The 18,672-nt window shown below is 49.7% G+C and overlaps 1 long non-coding RNA gene across 1 annotated transcript; it reads right to left on the reverse strand.

Annotated features, from left to right (window-relative positions):
- Positions 1 to 5,277: 5,277 nt before the first annotated feature.
- Positions 5,278 to 18,565, reverse strand: LOC126504993 (uncharacterized). Its single transcript, XR_007592775.1, has 4 exons — positions 13,922 to 18,565; positions 12,748 to 12,895; positions 7,967 to 12,703; positions 5,278 to 7,932 (listed from the first exon to the last, which is right to left on the reverse strand). It is a non-coding gene; the product is annotated as an uncharacterized lncRNA (long non-coding RNA).
- Positions 18,566 to 18,672: the final 107 nt, after the last annotated feature.

Consider the following 18,672-nt stretch of genomic DNA (forward strand, 5'->3'; position numbering starts at 1 on the left):
TCGACAAAACCATATCTACGCCAACAAAGCTACACCTTCTAATAATGCCACTTCTTATGGGGGGGGGCGTTTTCTTTTCAACCCACCACTGAGTATGGGGAGAGCCCAGGGCTCAGGACCCACCCACACAAGCATCTAGCAGTGATCTTCCAGTGCAGCTAGAACTGATGTTTCCTCTGTCTGTGACAGTCTCTGGGGCAAGACTGAAGACTTGAGGACAAGACGTCCCAAGCCACTGTTAGCACGGGCCATGGCAGTCACCTAGAAGACTGTGGGGGAGGTGTCTTCCAATCCTCCACTTCATTATCAATCTTTGCATGAAGAAAATCTCCCTCACCTGGGAGCCAGAGACAGACCATTCACCAAGGCTGTGGGCCTGTTGGTTCTCTGCTCTCAGAGAACAGGGTCAGGAAGCCCAGCCTCCAATCTTAAGGTCCACTCAGCTTGGCTTCCACCAGCAGCAGCGCCTATCCCCAGCTTCACCACCAGAGGTCACCTGTAGTCCTTGTCATTACTTCCTTGTGACAGTGGACTCCGGTGACCAGGAACCTCACAGGAGAGTTCACCTCACACAGAGAGATGTCTAGTGGGCAATGGTCAAGGCAAGGCCACTTCCCTCCTTCCTGTCCCTGCCTCTGGCTTCGACCCTTTCCTCTTCTAGACATGCCATGTTTGTTCTCACTAGGGCGGCTTTGCCAATGATGTTTCCTCTCCACAATGTCCAACTCTCCAAGGAGGTGGCTGATGGAGAGAATCTGCTGCCAGGGAAAGGGTGTCATGTCCACTGTCAACTCTGTAAAGTCACCCTTCCATCTATTTTTTTTTTAAATTATCTGTGTGAATTTCCTATGGGCTCCATGAGTCTTATTGAAGACAAGGCCACATATCCATGCTTGGCCTGAGCCTGTCTCGATGGCCAGCCTGGCCTACTGCAGCAGCTCTTGGCATACTGACAACTGACTGTGGTAGGCAGTGCGTGATCACGGTTGCCTTATTCCCTTAGCTTGGCATGCGTCTGCTTTGTGTTTCGTTCTGGCGACCCCTTTGCTGACTGTCATCTAGTCTCAGGTCAGCACAACTCCCCAACAGCCCTAGGAGGCTGAATACTATAGTCTCACCATACATGTTGAAAGCCGGAGCTCAGAGGCTGAGCAAGTATGTCTGGCTACTCAGGAAGTAGCAGATCTGTCTCCATAGCAACCCATGTTGCTTTCCTTCAAGTCCCTGTCTCTAGAGCAAGAACGGTATCTCACATAATGTCTCAGGGCCAGATCCACTTATTATGGCCTCACATTTCCTCACGGCTACCACATGACAGCTGCAAATGACACTTTCTGATCAGTTTTCAGGCTCTGCCAGCCCAATCTGCTCATCTGTGGAACGGACAAAAAGGTGAGAAACCCCATCCAAAGATCTTGATGACACATGTTGGTCACGTGGTGCAGTGCCCAGCACAGTAACTGCTCCGGAAACCCCAGGGATGCTTACAGGGGGTAATTAGCCACTCAGAAGCTTGCTGAGTCTCATTGTCTTCCCAGGTACGTTGAAAGTGGACATATGGCGGGATGGTGAAGGCACTGAGATACGCCATGTGAGGGATGGCAGGGAACATGAGGGTCTCCCACGGGTGTGGATGTGGCCAAAATCTTTTCCTAGGGGAGATGGAAACGAAGCCTACCCTTCCTTCCGAGTTACCAGTGACACACCGAGGTGCGAGTCCACCAGGTTCACTCTGGGAAACCTGAGAGTTTATTAGGCATATAGAGCAATGGGTAAGGTTATAGGGAGGATTATGACTGACCTTGAAATAGCCACACATGAGGAAGGTCTGCACACAGCATGAAGGTGGTTCCCCATGGCCACATAGGTGGATTCACCTCTCTAGTCCCCCCTCTCCCCCCACCCCCCACATCTATCTACTCTGGTCTCTCCCTGAGGCTACCTGCAATTAAGGCAAAATTGCACGCAGCTGGTTAGCATGAGTGACCAGATGTCTGGAGGAGGGTCCCAAGACCTTCCTGACCCTCTTTCTGTGAGGGAAAATCAGCAGTTATCTTGCTCCACGTGGGTTCAGCTGGGGCAGTCTTTTCTGAGCATGCCCGGATGAACTGAAGATGGTCCTTTTGAGGATTTCCATTTCTGTTGTAAGCTTTCTCCTCCCTCCGGTCTGAATAGGAAGATCCGGTCGTTAGAGCAGGCCCACCACCTCTTAGACACTTGTGCAGTAGTTCACTAAGACAGACTCCTAGTTATTAGCGAGAACAGGAACACATCACATAGCTAAATGCTGGGTGTAGCATCCAACAGCTTGGGTCTGAGTTCTGGCTCCACTAATTATTGGCTGCATAGCTAATGAAGATCTGCTTAACTTCGCTAAGTCTCTATTTCCATTTCTATAAAAGGGGAGTAATCGTTAATAATACCTGCTTCAAAGTAAAACAAGACCTGGCATGAGAAAGACCTCAGACATTGAATTTGTTACTACAAAGACTGACTGCTGTGTAGTAAAGGCTGGCTACCCACTCCAGCCCTGACCCGAGCTTATTCTGTGCTCTTGGGCTGATTCTTACACCACTTCCCTTTTAGAGAAGGAAAAAGACCCAAGAAGCTTGTGTCTTACTCAGTATCATGGGATGGTTGACAGGGATTTAGGCCTAAAGGCCAGCCTCTCTAGTCTGGAGCCCCGCCTCTCTAGTCTGAAGTGCCCCCTCTGCGCAGCCATCCCAAGAGATGCCCAGCCAGGGCAGCAGACTGCAAAGGGCAGGCACCCGGAATTGCTTCCCTCTTCAAGGATGCTAGAAAACACCGCCATGGGAGAAGGTGGTGAGTTACCAAAGGTCTTTACGACTGTGTGGCTCCCTTTAGCAGCTCAAGTGTTTGGAGATTTCCTCATCTCGAGAAAGCTACCAGACCTGACAGCTCTCTTACACACGTAAATTCACAGCAGCTAGGTCGACATTCATAAGTCTTAGCCAACACCGTGCCAGCTAAAAGCCCAGCATAGATGGGGAGGTGCTCGCAAAGCCCCACGCCCACTTGAGGAGCTATTGGCAGGGGATGGATCCTAAGAGGCGAACTGTGCACCAGTGATCCGAAACCCAGTGGGTTCAACAGAAAAGAAAAAGAACACAACCCATGAAGATGGGAGGGGAAAGCGGTGGGAGGTAGGAATCTGAGTAGGGAGAATAGCTGTAGATTTGATCAAAACACATTAAATGCATGTTTGAAATTTTCCAACAGTCTAAAAAAAAAACCCTACCAGCCTACTCAGCCCCTCCTGCCCATTGCTGGACAGGGCTCCTCTCCCACGCTCCTTCCAGAGTCAGCCAGCCTTGCCTGGGTGTGGCCACCAGCCCTGCTCGGCTGGATAAGGTCCATTGTGGGCAAGGAAGCAACAAGGAAGGGTGGGGATTCTGGGGCTGGCAACTTTTGGGGAAGCCCTGTGTGGCTGAGGAGCAGTGACCAGAGCTACAGAGCCCCAAGTTGAGAACCACACCCCAATTCCCCCTCTTCCCATCTGACACCCAGACTCTAAGGAAACTGCCTCTATTCTACTGCAGAATTCAGGGTGCACCAGAGCTCGCAGAGACAGATAACAGTGTCCTATGACCACATTTATTTTCCTTTTCACTCTCAGTGGGTAAAACTGCTCTCCAGAGTCTGCCATTGTCCCAAGCACAATAGCAGGCCCTGGAGGAGGGGATTTTTCTGTATTTATTTGTGCTGTTCCCTGCTGCTGCTGCAAACGCTCACTTCGAGTTGTGTGCACGTATGCACACACACCACACACACACACACACACACCTTTTAACCCAGCTCTTCCCATCAGTAAAAAGAAAATCTGGCTTGGGAACCCCTCTTCCCCAAAATAGAGTCTGGTTCTGCTTGGGCCCAGCAGGGTGTAGGGTTGCCCCTTCAATAACATTTCAATGGGATCTAGTGGCAGCCCAGAGCCTTCCAGAAGCTTCCAGACCCACCTAGACCTGTTGAGACTCCAGTTCATGGGATGCAGGCTAGTGAATCTTGGATGATACCAGCAGGTAACATTTGTAGGGGCGGGAGGGGGAGGGTCCTATGGAGTGCCAGCGGCTAACCTGGATCCTCTATGTGGATTATGCCAGTTTGTCTGAGAAGAGTAAACCCAGCACACTCAAGGGTTTGGCAGTAGGATTCTAAACCCACCCTGACCCCTCTAGTCTGAATAGCATTTCTGCTGTTTCTGTGTCTCACTGTAACCATGGCTAGCCAGGAACTTGCTATGTAGACAAGGCTGGCCTTGAATTTAGAGGTTTACCTGCCTCTGCCTCCTGAGTGCTGGGATTAGAAGCGCAGAGCATGTCATCCCCAGGCCTCCGCAGCTCTCTGGGATTGCCACAGCACAGCATCATTCCCAAGAGATTGCCAAAGAATATCGTTTTCAAAGCAAATGCCAGCAAGGCAGAGCCTGCCCATGAATAATATTTTGTTCTACCCTGGGCAGCTGGCACAGAAATCATCAGTCCCTTCGTTCCTGCCATTGTCCTGAAACACACATGGCTTAATGAGGAAGTAAAAGTGTTGCATTAGATAAACAGGACTCAGCCAGTGTCTCTGGTGAAAAAATAAAAAACCAGCTGAGGATAATGAAGCTTAGTGGTAGAGGGCCTGACCAGCATGCATGAGGTCCTAGGTCCAAACCCCAGGAGCAGAAAAATAAATAATTACGGTTTCAAAATTGTTATTCTCTTCCTCATGAGGTACTGCGTACTGTTGAAAACTAAAACCATGACTGGCCTTGCAGGGCATAAGGTATTCTAGAGAGACACTGGTGCCCCCAATCTGAGAATTGGACTGGTCAAACAATAGACCCCAAACACTAATCCCACGCTGGGAGAAAGAAAAGACTGAAACCTGGTGTCAACAAGAACTGCCTCCTCCATCAGCGTGTGAGCCTGTGGGTACAGCGCGCTTTCTTGATAGCTAATTGATATAAATGGGTCACACCTGAGCAAGTGGGGCTGGGCTGAATGAGGAAGCAGGCTGAGCAAGCCACGGAAGAAAGCCCGTAAGCAGTGTTCCTCCATGGGCTCAGATCTGCTCCTGCCTCCAGATTCCGGCCCTGCATTCCTTCGACTGTGACAGAGACAAGAGCCAGCTTGCCCCTTTCCTCCCTGCGTTATTTTTGGTTGTAGGGTTTATCACAGCAATAGAAAGCACAGTAGGAAACGGTTTGTGGCAGTTTGGATAGGAATAGCCCATAGGCTCACAGATTTGAATGCTTGGTCATCAGAAAGTGGCACTATTTGAAAGAACTAGGAGGTGTGACCTTATTAGGGTGGGTGTGGCCTTGTTAGGGGAAGGTGTGCCTGGGGTGGGCTTTGAGGTTTTAAGAGCCCAATGCAAGCCCAGTGACTCTCTCTTCCTGCTGACTGCAGACCTGAATGTAGAACTCTCAGCTCCTTCTCTAGCACCATGTCTGCTTGCTTGTCCCCATGCTCCCTGCCATGACGATAATGGACTGAACCTCTGAAACTGTAAGTCAGCCCTGATGAAATGTTTTCCTTTATAAGAGTTGTTGTGATCGTGGTTTCTCTTGACAACAATAGAACACAGCTCTTGCAGACTCGTGGCCTCTAATCCTTATACATGATATGGGTAGGTGCTGCAACCCCACAGGTCACAGGGGAGGGTTTTCTTGCTTGCAGAAATTCAGATGAGGCCCCGAGAGATTAGTGTATATAGCTCAGTTACTAGGGTCCTTGCTTAGCATGTGTGAAGCCTTGGGTTTGATCTTCAGTACTGCATAAGATGGATGCCGTGCACCGCACCCCCGTGTCTGTGCTCGGTGCGCTGGCACCCAGTTCGCGAGCTTCGGGCAAAGGGCTGGAGGTTAAAATACACAGACACACACAGACAGAGGGACAGCGACACGGGTCATCCTTGAATTCCCCAAGAATGCCCCCTTTATTGTGTTCAGGGGCAGATAGAGATAGCCACGCCCCAGCCAAACCCACCAGAAACCACTCTCCTGCCATCAGGAACTCCTGAAGGTCTCGTGCTCAGAGCAGCTGTAGGCACTCAGATCAGGGGATTACAAGAAATTCAGGGTCTGGGGGCTCACTGCCCCCAACAGCTGGACATGGTGGCACTAATATAATGTAATATATATAGTGTATAGTGTAATCCTAGCACTAAGGAGGTAGAGACGAGCAGAAACTCAGGTCCTTGCCTATATAAGCCATTGTGGGCTACATGAGATCCTGTCTCGAAGGGGCGTAGTCATAGGAGGGACCTAACTGCAAATCTCATGCTTCATTCCAAGAGGAGGTTTGGATTTGGGAGGTCTGGCTGGGAGCTGGCAAGCTGTACCATATAACAAAATTTAGAAACTTCCAGGTGGTTCTGATAGTTAGCCATGCCATGTGGGGTCAGGAGTAAAGCTGGTCCGTTGCAGTCCACGTACCCTAAGTCTCTGCTAGACTTTGCCAATGCTATCGCCCCTATGCACGAGGCCAGATGCCACACGTGGACTCATCTCATGGGAGACATTATTCCAACTGGCTGCCGGAGCTCTGCTATGGAGAATCCCAATGATAAAAACTACCATTGCCACACAAGGACCTGGACTGGAGGAGAGTCCATCAGTATGTGCTTGCTCGTGGGTCAATTTGTCAGTTAGGGCACTGACTCCATTTAAAACGGAGAAGCAGGAGGTGAGAGAAGCGTGTAGGGCCCAGCTTCTTGCAGGAAAAGCGCCAGCTCTGTAGCATCTCCTCTGCTCCTGTCCCTGAGACACAGAACACGGTAAGCCCAGCCTAGCAATCCCTTCTGAGGGATGCCGGTGAGGTTCCTTTCACTGTACACCGTCTAGCGTTGCTCTCCTGCTTGCCACAGAGTAGGGCACACAGCCTGTCTTTTCTAGGGATGCAATCACTTTAGGGAGTTAGCAACAGTCACTCCCCAGTCCCGCTCCAGAGCGGGAGTGAGAACGGTTGGTATCAATTGTTCATCACTAGAGCTATGTTTGAGATTTAGAGTCGAGATCCTACCTTTCCCATTTTTCTATAATTAGTTACTTTTAAGTTATACAAAGTGCCAAGGTTACGGAGTTTATTCAACTGAGACTTTCTGATCCCAGAAAATGTCTAAGTTCAAACCTACGTACTGTTCATTTCCCAAATCTTTCTAATCTAAACAGAAGAAGGAAACCCACCAGATTCCTTCCAGTCTGAGACAAAATGTTCTGTCAAAGCTTTGGAGTTCTTTGAGATCTTGACAGAGGTTATGAGGTGACATTGTCCTTGAGATGTGGCTTCCTGTTTGCTCAGTAACGTGGGTAAGACCTCAAGGCAGCACCTAAGTCCCCTGTAATCCTGGGGCATCCTTCTCGAGTGTTCCCAGAGGCCCTAGGTCTGCCGTTTGTTCTCCATGGCCCTGCTCTTTCTTTGCTGCTGATCCAGGAATCCTTCCCACCACACAATGTCTAAAAGCAGTTCAGAAACAAGCTTCCTCTTAATTCTTTACACCGGTGACTTTCCTGTGGATCTCTATCTGGTCCTGCCTTTATGTGCAATTGCTTGGATCCTTGTTTACTGTTACCCCAACTTGTCAGGTTGTGGGGGAGCTGAACGGTGCTCAGTTTCGGGGCCACTCTGTGTTGGTTTGTAGACAGAGTCAGGAGTGGTCTCTGCGCGGCTAGGGATAGGTGGGCTTTCTGAGCCTGCAGGGTCAAGCTTCTACAGGCATGGAAAAGTCTCTCTGCCATCGAATAAAATAGATTATTCCTTTGCCCGTGGGTATTAACTGCAAATAGCTTTTGGTTAGAGGTGGGACCCAAATCCACTTTCCGTTTTCAGTGCTGTGCCCCCGTCTGGCTTGAACCTGTGCAGGTCTGTGAGTGCTGCTATAGTCCCCATGGGTTCATATGTGTAGCAGTCATGTTTCCCTGGCATCCTCCATCCTGTCTGGCTCTCACAGTCTTTGTTACCTCCTCTTCAGTAGAGATCCCCAAGTCTTGAGAGGAGGGGTGGGTTTGGTGACGACATCTCACTAGGGATTGAGTGCTCCTAAGTCTCTCACTGTCTGCACTTGTACAATGGGATTTAACTCATCAGTAAGAAGGAACGAGCTATTGCAATATCATGCACGTATCCCCAATGTATTATGTTGAGGGAGAAAAGGCTAAATCAGAAAGGCTCCGCAGTGCCTGATCCCACTGGTCTGACACGTTGGGAAAGGAAAGCTGTAGAATCAGAAGACTTCTTATCTCGGACGAGGGCTAGAGTGGAGACTACAGAGAGGAACAGGGAAGTGTCAAAGGTGATGAGTTAGTTATTCTGTACCTTAATGATGGTGGTGACCGCATGGATATATACATATCCCCAAACTCTCAGTACTGTGGACCACAAAGGATGAACGGTGCTCTATGTAAATAATACCCAAATTAAAAATAAAGTAAAAAAGAAAAGCAGTTCCATTTAAAAAAATTATATCATCAATCCTACCGAACTTGGGGCTGGGAGACATTCTAACGGGAAACCTTATATGTAGCCAATTATCTAGTCTTAAGAGGCTTGCAAGCCTTGCTGTAAACTAGGCGCTGTGCTCAGCTCTTGAGATAGAATAGTGGACAAACAGAAGTGAAGCTCATAATCTCCCAAGTACAAACAGAGCGGCGCAATTGTGTAAGGATTGGTTCTTGACCATCAGCGACGCCTTCTCTGGGGAATGCTCCTATTTTAGTGGCCACTGGACTGGATATGGCTACAGAAGAATGGATCTTCATGCGTTTCTGAAGCAGGGAAGGTGATGAGATTGCTGGTGTGCACTAGAGAAGGAACAGATTTGGGGTGGTAAAATCATGAGTTCAATATAATACGAACAAGAGTTAGACCACAGGAAGCCCAACTGGATGCACGGCAAAACTACACAGAGGACCCATTAGAAACAGAACATATTTACACTTAACACATGCATGGATACTCACAGTTATAGTCTCCTCAACATGACAATGAAGTGGGGGACTATCCATGCAGCAGAGTCAGTATTTAAATGTGAAGTGCTGGAGTGTGGTATGGCATGGGTGACCTTGAAAATACTGTGCTAAGTGAAAGAAACCACCATGGAAGATGATGGAGCAGTGTCTGATTCCACTTCCAGGACATTTCAAAGGCGGGAAAATCTACAGAGTCAGGGGATAAGGCCTTGTGGAAGGAACAGGGAGCGTGACGTGACTACCATATGTATAATAGTTCTTATTTACTGAGATAACTACGAAGCTGTTGTCAGAGTACACTCTAATGAATAAATTATTTATCTGTGGAATCCTCATAACAGGTCAAGAGATCAGTATTGCATTTCCACATTTTGCTTATTTCATTAAGAAAGACACGTGCCCTGTGGTACTTGTATCTTTAATGATGGACCCGTGATCTCTAGCCCAGATACTCTGCCCTCACCTGTAGCTCAAATTATAATTGGTCTTAATAATAAAAACCTGGAGTCAGATGTTGGCAATGAAAGCTGAAAGATAAGAGAAACAGCAGGCAGCCACTAGTTCTTACCTCTATAAAATCCTCAGACTGAATGGGGTATCCTGTCTCTACAAGTCCTCAGACTGAATGCTTTGGGTTCCTGTCTCCTCCTGCCTTATATTCCTCTCTCTGCCCAGCCATATCCCTTCCTGTGTCTACATCCTTAGTGCTGGGATTAAAGATGTGTGACTCCCAAGTACTGGGATTAAAGGTGTGAGCCATCACCACCTGGCTCTGACTCTCTTTTAGACTGATCAATCTCGTGTAGCCCAGGGTGGCCATGAACTCACAGAGATCCATTTGCCTCTGTCTCCAGGGAGCTGGGATTAAAGGTGTGTGCCACCACTGCCTGGCCTCTATGGCTAGCTAGTGGCTCACTCCACACTCTGATTGTCAGGCAAGCTTTCTGTGTTAGATCACAAACAAAATATCACCACCTTCACCATCTGAGGCCTTACCTGAATCGAGACCTGAGCTCTGCTTGAGGAAACCTTTCTTCTGGCTTCCCTGGGCTATCTCACTTCCACATCCCTCCTGGGAGGAGCCCACCTGTCAGCTACAGAACAGACACTCTGTGCTGGAGGGCTGTGCATATGCATGTGTATGCACGGGGGGGGGGGGGGGGGGCCAAAGTGTCTTCCTCGATTATTGTATTACTAAGACTTACTTATTTTTGTTTTGTGTGTATGAATGTTTGTTTGCATGTGTGCAAGCACACCATGAGCATGCTCGGTGCCTGCAGAGGGGGTCGGATCCTCTGAAACTGGAGGTAAAGATGGCTGTAAGCTGTCAAGTGGGTCCTGGGAGCCAACCTTGGTCCTTTGCCAGTGCTGTGAGTTCTTTGAGCCACTGAGCCATGCTGCTAGCCCTAATGCCTCCATCTTGCTTTTTGAGAAAGGGTCTCTCATTGAACCTGACACTCCTCAGTTTGGCTAGCCTTGCTAGCCAGCAAACCTCAAGAATCCTTTTTGTCTCTGCCTTCCCAGTGCAACGATTCCAGGTTTGGGCTGCGGCTCTCTCACGCATTCTAGAGATCCAGACTCAGGCCCTTGTGCTTGGGTGACAAGCACTTTACCAACCAAGCTGTTTCGTGAGCACCTTAGACCACAGATTCCAATGCGTCCTCCATGTTAGTGTCCTTGGTTGTCTGAATGAGGCAGTGGATCTGAGTGAGATAGGACCAGAGTCCAGAGGGCTCCTCAAAGAACAACTACACAAGCTGAACATGCCAATGGCTGCATTCTCTGAACTGTCTGAATGGCTGCCTCTTTGCTATTTCTTTTGCTACTCGAATGCATTAGTAGAACTAAGTTGTCGCTTCTTGCTATTTGAGACCCGCTTTTTGGCTTTGCACCCCACACCCTGAACCCTTCTGCTTGGAGATCATCCACAAACATTTCTAGAATTATCAGAAGACTCACTTTGAGTGACAGAACGGGGTCCCACATGCTGTTTGGTTGTAGGACCTGGTGTCAGATATCCTGAGCTGCCAGGGCTCCTCTGTGGAAGATCCCATTTATATTCTCTTGGTCGTTTCTGCCAGGAGCAAGTGTGGCTGCCTGAGGCTGTGTCCAACGGGAAGTTAGGAGCTGCTCTCCATTGCTCTCTTACTCAGTCTCCTTCCAGCTCAGGGAGACCAACAAACACAACTGAACACGTTCTTGGTAATGTGGTCAGTGTCACAGAAACTCACAGACTGGTGTAACTCCGGGTTACAAGCCTTAAAGGGTTTGTTGTGGGATTTTTCTAGCATGAAACTCAGACATTCAAATGTGGGCCCTGTAAGATGACAAAACAATGTGCAGCCATGGGCAGAGCGAGGAAAGTAGCATTTCCTCCTTGCTAACTAGGGGAAAGGGCAGTTTATACACTACTTGGCTCCCTAAATAGAAGATCAGTCACATCGGCTCCCTCCCTTGGGAGCTTGTCAGAAATGCAAAATCTCTGTCCTATCCCAGACTTGCTGAGTTAGGATCTGCACTTCAGCATGATTCCCAGACGATCCCCAGAGTGCGGTGCACCATGCTAAGGTTGAGAAGCTCTGGCTTTGTAGGTTACAGTTTTCTTACCCCCAACCCTCACAGGATGCAAATCAACAAGTAATTATCCAACAAGTCCCTAGCACTACACTTAGCTGCAGGCAGAGGGTGACCCCTGAGAGGGGTTTGGTGGCAGCTAGAGGCTGCAGGAGGGGCCCAATGAATCCAGTGCTCTGCACTAACCGGGTCCTTGCTAGCAAGATGCTTGTTGAGAGAACCAGGAGCCGGGGTTTCACCCCCCAGATGCGGCTTAGCTGTGAAGGACACCATGATCACGGCAACTCTTAGAAAGAAAAACACTTGACTGGGGCTTGTCTCATTGTCATCAAGACAGGGAGCAAGGTGGCACACAGGCAGACAAAGCCCTGGAGAAGGAGCTGGGAATTCTACATCCACGTCAGCAGGCAGTGGGAAGAGAGCAACCCTGGGCCTGGCTTGGACTTTTGAAAGCTCAAAGCCCATCCCAGCGACACACTGGGACTCCCTGATAACCAAGCATCCCATAATGAGCCTCTGGGGACCGGCCCTATTCAGACCCCCCCCCCCCAGGGCCGTCAGTTCTTAAGGCGTTATCACAGAGGTGGAACACTTGCTTTCTTTCAGGGATCTCAGAATCAAGGCATCTAACACCTGCCGTCAACTGCAGTGCCAAATGCTCTCCTTGTCCTCACCATGCGGTCCTTACCACAAACCAGGAGGTGGGGATCACCTTGCTCTCATCCCACTAGGGAAACAGAAAAATGTTAAGTCATTCAAGGTCACCCAGGGAGAAAAAGACAGAAGGAAGATTTTGAAACTAAACTCTGAGCCTGTGTTCCAGTGTTTCTCAGTGTTGTGTCTATCATTGCCTCCTCTCAGTCGTCCTTTTACATATTTTATCTAATTATGCCTCCATGACACTTTAATGCCATATATACACGGAGATGCTCCAGTAAGATAAATATGTATTTATACACTGTAATACTTCACTACCTTTCCTCAAGACCCATTGTTTTTAAAGACAGGGTGTCACTCCACAGCCCAGGCTGCCCTTGAAATCCAGGGCATTCTGTCGCAGCCTCCCAGCTGCTAGGATTCCACATGCACCACCACACCTAGCACAAGATCCAGCTTCTGTTCTTAGAGACAGGATCGCTTTAGGAAGAAGCTCACCTCATTGCTCCCTCAGTCCACAGTGGCCTGAGGAAGAAGCTCACCTCATTACTCCCTCAGTCCACAGTGGCCTGTGGGTAGTTGTCATGTGGTGAACTGTGGCCGCAGTGAAGAACCTGGTATTGGGGCTTCCGAGGCTGCCTGTGAGCAGAGCAGGAGTTGGACTTGGCCAGATATAGCATCTTTCCCAGCCTTGGAGGAGAGAGTTAAGACCCTGGTATCATTGGTATAGAACCAAGCCTCGGTTCTACCATTGCTGCTCATGGGCCTCTCGGCACTCTTTCCCACCTTGTACATGACACAGGCTGAGAGCCCAAGAGCAGGCAGTGGGGTGTGGTGAGCTGCATGTAGATGTGCTACAGAAGCATCTTAGTGCAGGACTGCAGTGCTGCACACCCTGCACCTTCCCGTGTCCTCTACCCAGCTCCTCTCTGCTCCTCCAAGGGGAGGAGGGGAGGAGGGGTTCACTCATACTGTATATGTGTATATATATATATATATATATATATATATATATATATATATATATATTAAGATTTGGGTTGGCTGGTAGAGTCTTCCCAATTCCATTTATCAGCCCATCAATGTCTTTAGGGGATGGTTGATGTGAAATTCCACCCCATTCATGACTTTAACCATGCAAAATGGGGGTCTCAGGAGCTGGGAGAAGCAGGAACCAGGTCCAGCCTACGTACTAGGAGGGTGGTGTTCTGAAACCCCACAGCGGGACACTTGGAAGCTAGATCACTCTAAGGGAGCGGAGTTGTGCTGGCCTGGTTTGGCATGCAGGCAGACCCAGGAGGCCTAGGTATACCACACTGGGTTGGCAGCAGGCTGGGGAAGCCCCTGTTGTGGAGAAGTGGATGAGTCAGTGTGAAAGCTGCGGGCTTATGGCAGACCAATAAACCCAATGCCAGAGCTTCTATGCAGTCCCTGTTCCCACGGCTCTACACCCTGTCTGGAGGAGTGGACCTAAGATGTCAGTCTTCACTTTTTGCCATTAAATGAGAACTGAATCTTGACGGAGTCTGTCAGAATATCAAAGCCTCTCCATCTTTAACCCTTTTAGAAGAACTGGGGAAAGACAAGGCTGTGGGCGGAGTCTGAAGGGTCAGAGCTCCAGGGCTCTGCCAACTCTGGAAGGTACTGCTCCACCAACAAGGAAGCTTCCTGATGTGAAGGAAGGACTCCTCTCTGGCTCCTTGTCTGGAGATTTACCTGTGGGCTGCCAGGTCTGGTCTGCTTGCTTTTCTGCTGGAGATTCCTATGGGAAAAGACAGTCTTAGTAGTCACAGGGAGGAGCAAAGGGAGCAGGAGGAGCTGGAAGAGCGGGAGGAGGAACTGGAGGAGGAGGAGCAGCAGCAGGAGGGGCAAAAGGAGGAGAGGAGCTGGAGGAGGAGAAGCTGGAGGAGCAGGAAAAGCAGGAGAGCAACCACAGAGGCAGCCACACAGAGAAAGCGAATCCATGCCGGAACCCTTGAACAGGCACTATGTAGCTTCTGGATTCTCGCTCTCTTAAAAGTCATGTCTCATGGGTGGGTCTGTCCTTGGTCTCAAGTTTCCAAGCAGCACTGAAATGTTTGGACTGTGGAGGTCACAGTAGAGAAAGGGAAGCTGGGAACAGGGAGGTGGGCAGGAAACAAAAAAAGGGATATACACAGACAGAGAAAAAAGCCCCTGTCCATGGAGTTAGAGAACCTCTGATTTGGGTGGGCTGAGTCCTGCGGAAATTGTCCTCTCCCCGTCCCCAGCTCATGGGACTGGAGAAGGCCCAATTGAGACTCCTGGTGACTGCGGAGTCACTGTGTGCTGAGTGTGTGGTCTCTAGAGAACAAAACGGACGGTGGGTCAGGTTTGATCTCTTCTGGGGTATGCAGGTAGCATCTCAGAATCCAAAGTTTAGAATAAACTTAGCAGAGTAGAAACATAAGGGTGAGGCTCACCTGGTACCCAGAGAGTTCCTAGAGGATGCAACTGTGTACATAGAGTCAGGATAAGAAACCTTGCTGGTCTGCAGGTCTACAGCTTGGGGGTGGTGGGGTGAGGTGCTCAGCTGTGAGCCCTGGACCCACATTGTAACTGCAACACATGTCTCATTCCTGGCATTGTGGCCTCTGTGAGCAGCGTGAGGCAGGAATAGAGATGTCCTCCAATCTCTACTGCCCAGACCGACATCAGAAGCTCTTGGCTCGTCCACTGCTTAGGCCTGTGGGGTTGTTACTGCATGCAGATCTCATAAGGGAATTAGCAAAGACCAAGTGCTGCATTTGCATAGATGAAGTCATGTGGGGCAGAGGGGGTTTTCTGAACTCTGAAGGTTTTAAGGGGTAGAGCTGGGAGCCACCACACTCACCCAAGTTCCTCGGTCTGTGACTCGGTCACACCTGAGGGAAGGTGGAGGTGACATCACCCGGACATCCACAGGCTGGCCTGAGCCGGTCTTTCTTTTCTCATTAAGTCACCAAACTCATAGGATGTGGGGAGCCCTTCCTCTAGCTTCCCCCTTCTCCCCACTTCCTCTTCTCCCTCTCAGGTTTTGCTTTCTGTGAATCAAATATTTGTTTATTTTAGAGTGCTTTAGACAGACTGGCTAGAGACTTCATCCATAGGCGTGTCTATCGCACACTTCTAACCTCAAATGTAACGTAAGATGCGGCCCCCAGCCAGTGTTCCTCATAGTGGAACATAAAGGATGCTGCTGGGTCAGCCGGGCAGATTCAAGAGATGTTCGTTTTGTGCCCCATTAGCTGCTGAGTCTTGAATAGGGGTGGGTGTGTGTGAGTTGTGGGTCAGCTTGCATGGGGCTCAGGGGATACCCTTGCTGGTCAATCCCAGCCTGCCACCTTGATGAAGACAGGGCCTCCGTGTTGCCAGCCTCTTCTTGTGCCTCAATGTCTGGCCCTCTAGCTTCTGGGGACTTGCGTGTCTTGCCTCTTGCCATAAGAGCACCATGATTTCAGATGTGTGCCCCCATGCCTGCATTTACATGGGTTCCGGAGATTTGAGCTCACAACCTCATAGTTGAACAGGAACTGTCTTACTCACTGAGCCACCTCCCCAGTCTAAAGAAAACAATATAAAAGCAACAATCCACTCATTCTTCTACGTCTTGGTTCAAATGACACAGCCTCCAAAAAGCCCTGGTCCCAGCAGACCTGGCACCTGCTGTCTCAAGCCAACCAGCAAAGACATTTTGTTTTTTTATTTTTTTCTTTTATAGGGAAAAAAATCTGAATATCCATTCATCTATTCATTGTTTAGGTTTGCATCTGAACTGCCACCCCAAATCCAAACTCACGTGCAGAGGGCCTGGTCCCAGCTGGAGCAGCCAGTCTCTGGCAGGTGACTGGACCATGAAGGTTCTGACATAATCAGCGGATTAGCAACCCCCCATCATAACACGGTGATGTTCCTAGGAAGCAGTGAGGGGGCAGGAGGGGCCTCCTTGGTAGAAAGAGGTCCACACCTCGTTCCTGCCCCGTCCCTTGTCTCTCCCCACTCCCTAGGCTCACCAAAGTCAGCGGTTCTATCCTAGCACACCCTTCAGCTCAGGCGCAACGCAGCCAGCCACGACACTGTCGTCCCCGAAACCAGGAGACAAAGAAATCATTCCTCCTTTTTTAAATCGTTCCCTTGGATGTTTATCAATCTAGACTGTCATCCAAGTGTGGCTGGAGCATGTGCCGGGAGTCTGGAGGGATGGCCCAGGGGCTGAAAGTGTGGCTGTCCTTGGAGACCGTGGCACCATGCCTGGAACTTCAGAACAGCTTTTAGCTCCAGCTTCGGGGGATTCTTCTGGCCTCCAGTGGACAGGAACATACACAGAAATCATTTTTAAGGTGCAGGAAGATGTGTAGTGAGTGGGGTCAGCCTTCCTGAAAGGACCACAGAGGAGGCCTGGGCTGAGGAGAGGGTGAGGATGGAGAAGCAGAGACTCCTCAGAAAGGGGGGGGGTGTTAAAATTTTCATTTTAATCATTTAAATTTTTTTATGTTGTATGGGTACCTTGCCTGTATGTCTGTACACGATATGCATGCAGTGCCTGCAGACACCAGAAGAGGGCGTCAGATCCCCCAGAGTTGGAGTTACAGATGGTTGTGAACCGCCCTGTGGTGCTGGGAGTTGAACCCGGCACTCTGAAGGGGCAGCCAGTGTTCTAATTTGCCAAGCCATCTCTCCAGCTTCAAGAGGGGTGGTTTCTGAGCAGCTGTGAACGAGTAGAGATGAAGTTAAGAACAAAGATGTGAGGAGTCGCGGCCCATGAGGCAGCCTGGGGGAGCCAGTGTCATAGGTGCCGCAGTAAAGTGACTGAGAGCAGAGAGGAAGTCATGTGTGCACTAAGGATGAGGTTTGTAAAGCAACACCTTCCATTGAACACGCCCTCCTGGGTCCCTCAGCTGGAGAAGCCTGGCTCCTGGCTGTGCATGGTGTCATAGCACTTAGGAGGCAGAGGCAGGAGGATCAGGAATTAGGCTATCCTGGCTTCTTGGTAAGTACAGACCAGCCTGGTCCCCTGAGACTGTCTCGAACACGAGACAAGACATCCCTGCAGAACTGGCGTAGGACTCACAGCAGGACTCCTTCGCTTACAGTTTCATTTTGAACCGTCTTGTTTTTTTCAGCTGGGATCTGAAAAGGTTAGATGGGAAATTCCAGAGATATTTAGTTCTTGGTTTCGAAACATCAGGTCATTCTGAGTAGCCTGGTGAGACTCTGTCCCCTCAGCACCTGCCCTGGTTTTCTTTTCTAGTGTGTCCGAGGTGTATATGCTGCCCCCCAAAGCTGCCTCGGTTAGCACACCACATGACCGTGGGGCTTGATATAGGGTTCAGGGTCTTGGGTTCAGGAGTCTGACAGAAACTCAGTGACTTTCTCTTTGTGGAAGTTGCCAAGAGTAGGGGATTCATGGAGAGATGAAACCGTGCCCGGGTGAGGACAAGGAAGGCTGCCCGAAATTCCCGTCAATGATTCCTGCCTTTCAGTTTTGTTCCAGAACAGCATTGTGAATTACAGTTTTAGATGGACTTGAACTACATTTCCAACTCTGTGTGTGTGTGTGTGTGTGTGTGTGTGTGTGTGGAGAGGATTCAGGGAAGAAATAACGGGTTTAGAGACAAGCACTTCTTTGTGCTCTCCTGTGCAGAGTGGAGACCCTTTAACCCTAGGGCTGTCAGCCAGCGCCAGGCCTTTTCCACCTTCCCGTAAGGAGGTTAGCTCAAACAGGCTCTGCTGAATTGGGCCTGTACCTGCTCACCTGATTTTATCAGGCAGGGCAGACATCTAGCAAAAGTGACCAATGACCACAGACTTGAGGCTTCAAAGAAAACCCAGGGCTCCACTGGGAATGAGCTCCAAAGGGCCATTTGCAAGAGCGAGAAACGGAGGGAGGAAAATACCAAAGGGAGGGGCCCCCTCTGGTTGACCCTGTTCAAGGCCCACTGGGCAGGCCAACTGAACACCATTTCCTGCCAAGATTTCCTGGGACATCAACATTCTTGCCACCAGTGTGTGTGTGTGTGTGTGTGTGTGTGTGTGTGTGTGTGTGTGTGTGAATGTGTGTGTGTGTGTGTGTTGTGTGCAGGTAGCATATGGAGGTTTCTGACCTACACACATAAACTTGGAAGTAGGCAACCCTGGCATTCCTTCCTTTGCAGCACTTTTGAAGCCATGTGATTTTGGGCTAGCGCCCCCGCCCCCAAAAAAAACCTTGTTCCTTCTCCTACAGGAGGGAGACAGTGACCTGTTATCACAAACTGAAAGGCTTTGCAGCCCTGAGCAAGGCTCCTGGCTGGCCAGGCGGGCTCTGTCCCTGTGAGCTGCCCTTGTAACCAGGAAAAGAATTTGCGCAGATGGTTGGGGCAGGAGGTCTGCTGCTCCAAGGAAGCATGAAGAAGTCTCTCAGAAAAGAACAACAAACCTTCCCTAAGTATTTCTTCCAGGAAGTTGGGAAACTTGTCAAGAAACCAAGC

The sequence above is a fragment of the Alexandromys fortis genome, unplaced genomic scaffold, assembly GCF_014885135.2.
Source record: "Alexandromys fortis isolate MF-2015 unplaced genomic scaffold, M_Fortis_MF-2015_v1.1 scaffold_16, whole genome shotgun sequence".
Taxonomy (NCBI): Eukaryota; Metazoa; Chordata; class Mammalia; order Rodentia; family Cricetidae; genus Alexandromys; species Alexandromys fortis.